This window comes from Atta cephalotes, assembly GCF_000143395.1.
Source record: "Atta cephalotes unplaced genomic scaffold scaffold00019, whole genome shotgun sequence".
NCBI lineage: Eukaryota > Metazoa > Arthropoda > Insecta > Hymenoptera > Formicidae > Atta > Atta cephalotes.
Genome location: NW_012130083.1, coordinates 1,587,539 through 1,596,538, shown reverse-complemented (window position 1 = coordinate 1,596,538; position 9,000 = coordinate 1,587,539). Strand labels below are relative to the sequence as shown.

The following is a 9,000-nucleotide window of genomic DNA, read 5'->3' as shown; positions in this document are numbered from 1 at the left end:
TGTAAGCAGTAAGCGAATTAGCCAATCATTTTCGAGACCATTAAACCATACATAACTATCAGTAGCCATCTGATATGTTGATTTCCTTACTGCTTACGTTTTATTGTTTAAGTTTTTTTGTGTAATATGGCTTTTAAGCCTCATCTACAACAGTAGCAGTAATGAATTAAAGAATAGGCATAGAAATCAATCAATCATAGTCGATTGATGAGGAGGATAATCAACTGATCAGTCGATTTCTGAGTCTATTCCTTAATCTGCTACTTTCCATTATAGATCACGCATTAAAGTCTATGATACAAAAATATAAAACAGTAACACGTAAATAGTAAGCAAATTGGTCAATCACAGTAGAAATCGTAATGCGTGGTTTACACACATTGGGCAGTAGCAGTAGGGACTTTTAGACTGAGAGATTATTTGTTTTGAAGCAATAGTGTAACTTTCTCCGAACAAAACTTTATAATAAAATGTTTTTATCTTTTATTTTGAATGTTAAAAACGAAATAATATATATTTATTAAAATGTTCTCGTTTCCTCATTTGTATTGTCCATCGCAAATATAATTTTAAATACTGTAATATATTAGGTCTACAAATAACTTCTCTTAGAATTAATCAACTATAACTTTACTATAAATTCAAATCTTTTTCCCACTGTTTTGAGAATTCGTAGTATCAACCTTTATGATAACAAAAAACTACATATGAAAATTTTGAGACGACATAATCTCACAACCTTAAAAGTGAACACGATGTCGTCCGACAACTATGTGAGGCATTATATTCTGTTCGCTTTTCAATTAAAAAAAAATGTTCTCGAAACGGAAGAAATGATTTGTTCCGCTTTAGGAGAAAATGCGGTGTCTGAAAGTACGTACAAAAAGTGGTACAAAAAGTTTCGGACAGATAATTTCGATCTTTCAATATCGTTCGGGAGCATCAAAAAAAGTTGAAGACGAAAAATTAAATGTTGCAACTATTGCAAGAAAATTCTTGACAAACACAAAAGGAGCTTGCTGAACAATTGAGTATTACAACAAGCGATTTTCGATCGACTGCAGAAGCTGGAAAGAAGGCTGGTCGTTGAGTTCCGCACGTGCTCAATCCAGAAAACAAAATGAAACGATATAGCAATTTGCCTGTTGTTAAGATTTAAGCAGAAGAATTTTCTGTCGGTGGATTTAAAATCGTAACTGGTGAGAAGTGAATTCTACGAGAACCCTGAAAGAAAAAAATCATGAGTTTATTCTGGAGAATCGTCAACGCCAGTTGCAAAACGAAATATTCATTCAAAAAAGTATTGTTGCATTTGGTGAGATGTGAAAAGTGTACTATATTTTGAGTTGCTAAAACCGAAAAAAACTGTAACGTCTGAGCGTTATCAATAACAATTGATGCGTTTAAGTAACGAAATCGAACGAAAACGATCTTATACCGGCCAGGAAACTCATCAGGTGATACTGCTGCACGATAACGCACGGCTCATTCAATGATAGCAACCAAAGAATTAATTTATTCTTTGGGAAATTCTCCATCATGCGGCTGATTGTCCAAATATGGCTCCTACAGATTTCTCTTTCGTTTTCTACAGCACCATCTCGTTAATGCACTTTCAAACACTCAAAGAAATCGAAAATTCTATAACGGAATTTATTGAACCGAAATCATCATCGTTCTTCCGAGCAGGGATTCGCCAGCTGCTCAAGAGATGGCAAAAGTGTATCGAAAGTGCTGAAGATTATTTCCAAGACTGACATGTGCTTTGGTTTTTTATAAATAAATATCAATTTTCTGTAAAAAAAAAGGATCAAAACTTATTTGCAGACTTAATATATTAATTTTAAAATAATATAATGAATAATTATATCCTAGTACACACAAGATTTTTAAGAATAGAAAATATCCATTCGTGTCTTAAGAAGAATACAATGGAAAATAGGTAATAAAGGTATAGAAATTTTAATTAATAAAACTATCTAGAGATTAGATACTCCTAATAGAGAATGCTCAATTGTAAAACTGTCTTGGGATTAGATAGAGAAGAAAAATAACAAAAAAAAATTAATGTTTTATTTTTTTTTATTTGCTATTTATTTGTATTCTGTGTCTAATCTAGGGTAGACTACTACTAATTTAATTTTTTATCTCTACCTTTAGCTAATTTTTTGTATAACTACTAGGAGAAGTGAGAAGCGTTACATTACCAATTAACAATTGACTAAAAAACTAGACAACAGTTCTGTAACATACAACTTTTCTATTTCATGACCTGATAGGGTTTAATTTATCTCTGGTTAGTACGTCACTACGTAGTGGCTCGATAAACTCTGATGGCTACGTTGTAGATGATGATGTTGTTGTTGTGATTCTACAATGATATCCGTTTCTGTAATGTCGAAATCAACAGGATTCCTTCTACAGAATAGAATTTCGTTATTTTTTAGAAATTTATCGATAAACGATCATATGTAAATTAAAACTTATAGATCCCTGAAACATTGCACTATCATCAAAACTAGGAACCATTGATATTCTCATTGCAATCTTGCGCTACTGCTTGATCTGAACATTTATATCGCATCACATCATAGTAGTAATATTTATACTGCGCCGAATAATGATCTATTTGTTGAGGATTGATGACAATGATAAAATGGCACACACCTGTTTTGTCATCTGTGTAGCCTATTATCAATTATGTTCCTTTATAACAAAAATAATTATTTTACAATACATGGATATATTCCGCATTCTTCTAAGCACGTGTCGCTGATAAAAGGTTGTTATCACGTATGCAGGCGAAAGTGACGTCTGACAAGTACATTCAAACAAATTCCGATATAATAGAAAAAAAACATGATAATTAAAATTCTACATATCATATGTATATAGCAAAGTGACAATCGTCGTGACTGTGAGAGATACGTGTCATAATTGACGAATTATACTTCGCCTCTGCTTATCGCGATGCAATCGTCATGATGACTTCGATGCGTATAAAACGAATAGCGCGGGTAACATCAATGCGTGGAACGAATGGCGTATCCGCGCGGACAACTTCGTGGTGCAATATGTGAGATGACCAACTCAAAAGTCAAGCGTTTCAGATTCAAGTCCTACCAAATATAAAATAATTTTTCAAATACAATTTAAATTGGTACTGTAATTAAGTAATGCATAAAATTTTTAAGAATAGATAATATTGATCCATTCATTTCTTAAAAAGAACACTCTTAAGAATTTCTTAAAAAGAATAAAAAGAGATAATAAGTACATAGAAAGTTTGATTATTAAAAACTATCAAGAGATTAGATATCCCTGATACAGAATCGTGAGTTTAAAAAACTATCTAGGGATTTGATAGAAAAATAAAATGACAGTAAAAAAATAAATGTTTTGTTTTATTTTTTATTGTATTATTTATTTGTACTGGCTGTGTCTAGTTTAGGGTAGAATATCTAGACTACTACTCATTTAATTTTTTATCTCTACCTTCAGCTAATTTTTTTATGTAATTATTAGAAGTGAGCGTTATATTATCGATTTACTAATTGACTAAAAGAAAAACTAAACAACAGCTATGTGAGACACAATATTTCTATTTCTGTGACACAACATTTCTATGACTAAATAAGTATAAGATTCAATTTATCTCTGGTTATGGAATAACATCAATCCTCTCTCCCAAGTCATTTTCTGATGATTGCGTTGTTGTTGTTGTCTTGCTATTTGTTTTTGTTATTCGTCCTGTTACGTTCTCTATTGCGTCCAACAACAAGGAAGGAAACCCTTTGCAGAATAAAACTTCGTTATTCTTCAGAAATTTATCAATAAACGATCATGTTCAAATTAAAACTTACGGATCCTTGAAACATGGCACACATTACTATTATCAAGAACACCACTGATATTCTCATATTGCAATCTAGCGTTACTATTGCTTGATCTGAACGTTTATATCGCGTCACATCATAGTAGTAATATTTATACTGCTAGTAATATTTATACCTAATAATAATCTATTTATTAAGGATTAATAATGATAAATAGCACATACCTGTTTTGTCATTTATGTAATCTATTATCAATTATCTTCTTTTACAACAATATAATATGTTAAATATTTTACAAGACATGAATATATTCCGTATTCTTTCAGACGCTAATAAGAAGTTGTTATCATGATAGAGGCGAAAGTGACAAAGTGACGCCCGACAAGCATATTCAAACGAATTCGGGTGTAATAGAAAAAACATGATAATTAAAAACTCTGCGTATTATATCTATATGTATGTAGCAATGTGACAATCGTTGTGATTATGAGAGATACGTGTCATAATCGGTGAATATTGTTATATTTTCGCCTCTGCTTATCGCAATGCAATCGTCGCGTAACTTGCGTAGAACGAACGCCGCGTCAAAAATCACGAGTTCGTTCGAGAAAATTCAAGTTTAAGTCTTACCAGATATAAAATTTTCCAAATACAATTCAAATTGCATCAAGTAGAGCAGACGATTTTTAGGAACAGAAAATATTGACCCATTCATCTCTTAAGAATATTCTTGAAAATTTCTTAAGAAGAATAAAATAACAAGTATATAGAAAATCTAATTAATAAAAACTATTTAGAAGTTCGATATCCTTGATTTAGAATTCTGAATTTAAATAATTGTCTAGAGATTTGACAGAAAGAAAATGATAATAAAAAGATAAATGTTTTATTTTATTTTTTATTTGCTTTTTTTATTTGCACTCACTGTGTCCAGAGTCTAGAGTGGACTACTATTAATTTCATTTTTTATCTCTACCTTTAGCTAATTTTTTGCTATTAGAATGAAGTGAACGCTACATTACCGATAACAATTGACTAAATAACTAGACTAAAAAACTAGACAACAGCTATGTGAGACACAACTTTGCTATTCTATAATTAAACAGACATAAGGTTCAATTTATTCCAGATATATTGTGCTTGGGCCAAAACTTATGATGTTGCTGCTGTTGTTGTTGTTGTTGTTGTTGTGATTCGTCTACGTCTATTTCTTCCACAAGGAAGAGATTCCTTCGCACAGAGTACAACTTCGTTATTTTTCAGAAATTTATCGATAAACAATTATATTTAAATTAAGACTTACAGATCCTTGGAACATTGCACACATTATTATCATCAAGACCAAGAACACCACTGATATTCTCATATTGCAATCTGGCGCTGCTACTGTTTGCACTGTAAATATTTCATCGCATGATAGCGTAGTAATATTTATACTATCTATCGGTGAATATCTATCGGTGAATAACGATCAATTTGTTAAAAATTGACAATGAATAATAGTACACGTCTGTTTTGCCATTTGTATAGCCAATTATGTTCTTTTATAACAACAACGATAATTATTTTACAAGACATGAATATATTTTTTTTTCAGACACGTGCCGCTGATAAGAAATTGTTATTATGCATGCGGGCGGAAATAACAAGCATATTCAAATGAATTCCGACGTTACAAAAAAAAACATTACATTCCAACTCTAAAAAAAGACAGAAACTAATCAACAGCATTCGACAGTATCGAATACCGCTGCGCATTTGCATCATCGATAGCGGCTCTTCTCCGAACTGCACGCAGTTTACATAAAATTTCGACGACTCTTTACAATATTTTTATTTGCAAGAAACTTTATCAACACATGAATCCTGATCAACGACACCACGTTGTACGACACTATTTGTTCGGATATTTTAACGACGAATACAGAAACAACTGTCGCGAGTCCACAACTATGTAGTGCATAAATAGCTCGATCTCTTTCTTTAGTGTAAGTACACCTCGTTGTTGATTTGTATTCACAAAAAAGTCTTCATATAAGATCCATGTATTTGTTTCTCTCTGAAGATATAATTATTGAACTCTAAAAAGTAAAAAGAAGGAAGGCAGCTTTTGTATATCTGGATACTACGCCATTGGTCTGCCACTTTTCCTTGGAGATCTGAGACCAAATACAGATAATTATCATTCCGCACGCGTTTGATTAACTGACCGCATTAGCGTTCGGCGGAAGGACTATGCCGATATATGCCGATGATTAATTCGGACAGAGAACGCCGATATCGATGTGCATGCTCGTGCACTCGTTCCTCATAATGTGTTTCTCCCGTTCTCATCTTGTTTTTACTGGCCAGCTGGTGATATGCGGTCGCGTACCGATGGTCAACTTCGCGGATCATTAGGTGTTTCCTTCATGTTCACATCGGTGATGATGAGAACACACAAGCAAGAGATCGAGCTCGGATATCTTTCTGCTCCTTTTCCAAAGTGCGATTAAACTACAACGTATGTCTATCGCGAGATGATGATCGCATCAAGAAACCTGTTCATTACTTCGTCAGAAATAATAAGTGTGAATCTCTTTCTTATAGTGTTTAACTAACTTCGGCTAATGATTTGCTGTCTCTCAACTCTCTTATTGTTAGATTATGGTTACGTAACATTATTGTCGATTTACAGAAACAGAAGAAAAATTTAAATGTAATTAACTAAAATTTGTATTTATAGTTAAACGCGTAGTTAACGCTAATCGATTTCAACACAACAGTTTTGTGTAGCCACAAAATTGTTAGACTCATTGCAGAGTCAGTTCCGCCGGTGTAATCTAAACAATCACGCGAAGACAGAACAGTCCCATAAGCGAACGTGAGCTAACTTTAATTGTCGCTCATTCAACTATGATTGAGTGCATGTTTTCTCAAACGTTAGTTCTCGTGTTGTGTCTATCGCTAAAAGGAAGAACGACTCATCAGGGCCACTGTACTCAGCCGTATTATCCCGGCGGCTTCTTCATATTCTATTCGCCGCAAATATCGGGTCGACTGACGACTACGTTGCGACGTGGATAAACGGTTACATGTAAAGCTTGTATTCGACCGTCTTCCGGGTCTGCCGTGGAGGAAGTTCGTCGACGATTTAAGCGTAGGACGCCTTGAACTTTTGTCCGACAGTCGATAATCGTTAAAGAAACCACATGCGAATTCGCGTTGCGCATTAGCGCTTTTGAAACATCGTGTAGCGTTTACCGAGTTGCGTCAATGGTAAATTGTGGGCGTGGTGTCATCACTCGTTTATACAATGATAATATTCTCGGAATTATGGCATCGTGCAATGTGTATTTTTATCATAATAAAAAGGTGTAACATTCTAAACGTTTTAAACGTTCTGAAGAAGAAGAAAAAGATTCTCATATCTATTACTAATTAAAAAAAATTTTTTTAAATAATTAAATATTATTTTTTACAAAAAGATATTACATTAAATACTGAAAATGTTATTTGTATGCTCTGTATTAATATCATTAAATATGAAAAGATAGTTATTAAATAGATATTTATTAAGAAAGTAACCGAATTGATCAATTAGTTGAAGTCAATAGCAATCTTCTTAATGACTTTTATATACTTGAAATATTTTTGTATTCATTTTGTATTTTTAAAACATAACATGAGAATTTTTTCTCTTACAGAAATTTAATGCCAGAAGATGATGATTAATTACTTATTGAACACTGAACAACAGTAATACTCAAAGTAGACAATTAACCATTATCTTTCAGTATTGAATGGGCCAGTATTATTTTGGATTTCTAAAGAGTATCGAAGAATTATTGTAACTAATCTCCAAATATTGTAGGCGGCCTACGAACGAGATATCAGCGGAAGTACTTTCTACGGATAGGTCCGATGATTGTGCGAACTTTCACTGTGGAGAAGATCCACTTGGGAAAACTGAAAGTCATATCGCGAATGATCACGATTTTCTCACGGCGACTCTCAAAGGCATATACTCGTCGTTTGCATTGTCCGATTTAGAATAAGAACGGTATCTATACGCAAATATCAACTTCCAACTTTCCCTGTCATTTTAATCAAAATATTTACGATGTAATTCTTTAATAATGTAGAAATCAATTTAATCATTTATTTAATGCTGACGTTCGTCGGCTCGAAACGTGTTAATCGTGAAATAACAATATAATTTGCCATATCGTGATCAGTCGACACTAGACGATACTCTACATTCAACTGCGTTCAATCCGTGATAATTGCCACAGCAGGAAGGAAGATGCAAGCCTGAGCCTGACACCTCCGATATATAAGAAGAATGTAAATCTCTGTCACCGATTAAACGATTTATTCCAGTCAGTTTCTAATTGGATCGATGCGTTATAACGTCAGCCAATTAAAGGCAAATGTTTGTATCATATGTAACGAACATCCGACTCATGCATACGCTCCTACACGAGCCGCATGCATGCCGCTGCTATGCGATCGTATTAGTACCATGGATCGCAGGGAGGATTTTCTCTCACGCGGCTTCAAAGATATCCCTCTGCTCAGCATCAACTCTGGAGTATCCAGATCGGCGCTACTATGCGTTCTAAAGTGGACCGGTTTAGCAGCAGCGACGACGGCGGTATCGATTCACGAGAAAAAGTGCCGAGGGGGGAAAATTCACAGTGGCGATGACGCCGGGAGGATGGGCGAGTCCCGTCTCGGAAAAGAGAGCCATGCGACTGTACGCGGTGTGGCTTTCTTTCTCGTCATCTCGTCTTATCTACCTGTCAAGGCCGAATTCCACGTCTCGTCGAAAATACGACAACCCGGCGGCTTGTGACACGTCGCGTAAGATAGAGTGTATATATGTGATGCGTACGGTGTGTATGGGAGACAAGTGCGTGCTTGCAAAGAGAAGAGATAAGGTGTAACCAATGATGTTGGTGAAGAAAAAAATTAATGCCAAGGAAAAATTCCCTGTAACAATATATGAATGAGTAATGTATAATAATGTATAAAAATATAGAATGATAGAAAGATGGATCTAAACGAAGAGATAAATTTTGAAAGTCAGAATATAGATAAAGAATATAGATAAAAGTTAATAGCAATTAGAAGTTTAAAATTCATTAAAATTTATTTATCACTTATACATAAAAATATATGT

At 33.8% G+C, this 9,000-nt stretch overlaps 1 long non-coding RNA gene across 1 annotated transcript; it reads right to left on the bottom strand.

The window, feature by feature from the left end:
- Positions 1-4,714: 4,714 nt before the first annotated feature.
- LOC105619007 lies at positions 4,715-5,232 on the bottom strand. Its single transcript, XR_001046488.1, has 2 exons — positions 5,140-5,232; positions 4,715-5,066 (listed from the first exon to the last, which is right to left on the bottom strand). It is a non-coding gene; the product is annotated as an uncharacterized LOC105619007 (long non-coding RNA).
- Positions 5,233-9,000: the final 3,768 nt, after the last annotated feature.